This window comes from Arachis ipaensis, chromosome B02 (genome assembly GCF_000816755.2).
Source record: "Arachis ipaensis cultivar K30076 chromosome B02, Araip1.1, whole genome shotgun sequence".
Classification (NCBI taxonomy): domain Eukaryota; kingdom Viridiplantae; phylum Streptophyta; class Magnoliopsida; order Fabales; family Fabaceae; genus Arachis; species Arachis ipaensis.
Genome location: NC_029786.2, coordinates 93,756,226 through 93,757,908, shown reverse-complemented (window position 1 = coordinate 93,757,908; position 1,683 = coordinate 93,756,226). Strand labels below are relative to the sequence as shown.

Below are 1,683 nucleotides of genomic sequence, written 5' to 3'. Positions count from 1 at the left end.
TATAATTTACTTTAAATATTAAAATTTTATATCTAATTTTATAAATATAAAATTAGGTTGAATACTATTAATAATTTTAAATTAAAAAATAATTTAAAACTTTTTAAAATGATTGTAGAATATTAAAATAAAAGATTCATCATATCGTAATTAATTTAAATTATTTGAGTGGTTAATTTTATTTGTTTATTTAAATGCGTATGATAAATTAATTCTTGGTATGTTAGATAAAATAAATTTGTAAAAAATAAAAATATAAGGCTCATTATATATAATATATCAATTTTATTATCTTAATTTTAAAAAATTAAAATAAACTCATTTTCTTAACCTATGCTATAGTGGGAAACTGAAGGAAATTGAACCGCGTGAACTTTAGGAAATTGAAACAAACCCCCCCTTCTTTCTTTCCCCAATTCATAACCCTAGCCCCCATTGTCGCCGCAGTCGGAAGCTTGTTGGCGCCGCCGCCGTCCCAAGCTCTAAGGACATCGTCTTTATCTTCCTTGGCTTCTCCGTTCGTCGAAGGTTAGTGGCGTGGCGCCCGCTCTTGGGGTACTGCGCTCGTTAAGATCTCTCCTTACACCTTCTCCGCCGTCGCCATCGGCGTCTCCATCGGTGTCTCAGTTCTCATTGCTGCTTGGTACGCCGTTTTCCTTTTCCGTTTTAGATTTTGTTAATTTATTTTCCTGATAATCTTCTTTTTGGATTGCGAAGGGGGAATTACGTGCTGCAATCAAGGCTCCCCGAATCACTTCCACGAATCTCATTAGGTACGAGCCATATATGAAATAAAATTGTTGCTGAGGCATCTTCTTCTTGTTGCTATTAGCCTTCTGTTGTGCTGATTTCACATGGTTCTTGGCACCTTGAGCTACTGATTTCATGAATCTCGGTGCATTTCAGTTCATTAATTAGTAATGGATTTGAAACTTAATTATAAAACTCGAATAATAATGTTAAGACATACTTGGCAAAATTTGAAGATATAGGTAAAGGAATTGCGTTTCATGAGTAAATATTCTCTTGATAAGCAAGCTTTTGAGAGTTCCCATTTTGCCACTCCATACTTGTGTTTTGCCAAAGCAGCAGGGTGGCTTTTAGACTTGTCAAATTCAGTAGCAAGTTCTTCACCAAGCCTTCTACCAGTGTGAAATGACCGAAATTTCTCTGCAAACTCTTTGGCTGTCACAACAATATTGTGTATTTAACTAACTTTATGTATTTTTGTATTACAACAATATGTAGGTTATTTCTGAGAAAAATCGTGAAAATAGATCCAAACAAAAATGGAATCATCGAATGGGACCAGTTAGTTTTGAATTAGTACGCGCTGAATTGGTATCATATTTGTACTTCGCATTTAAGTATCTTTACATCTTTCATGTCGTCTATGTTGACTTCATCTGTGTTGACTTCGAGTAACCTTGATGGTTTCTTTGTAGCGTGCAAAAAAAGAGGGCAATGAAGATCCATCACAGTCTGAGATGTTTGTTGTAACTCGTACTAACAAGAAAGGAGAAACTGACTCGGGAACACAAGAGACGATTGTGAGTTGTTTAGTTTCGTAGAAATGTACACTAAAAGAAATGTGTAAATCATTTTTTTTTATTTTCAGCATATGCGCACATGAACTTATTACAATTTTCCTTCTGTGTAATAGGAACATCTTCAAAATTTGAA

General features: G+C 34.2%; 1 long non-coding RNA gene across 3 annotated transcripts; it reads left to right on the top strand.

The window, feature by feature from the left end:
* On the top strand, positions 325-1,683 carry LOC107625769. 3 transcript variants are annotated; one of them, XR_002357822.1, is made up of 5 exons: positions 325-643; positions 718-773; positions 1,249-1,326; positions 1,446-1,550; positions 1,664-1,683. It is a non-coding gene; the product is annotated as an uncharacterized LOC107625769 (long non-coding RNA). The 3 variants fall into 3 exon arrangements; XR_001617374.2 differs by having other exon boundaries at positions 327-643; positions 1,249-1,341; XR_001617375.2 differs by lacking the exon at positions 1,249-1,326 and having other exon boundaries at positions 328-643.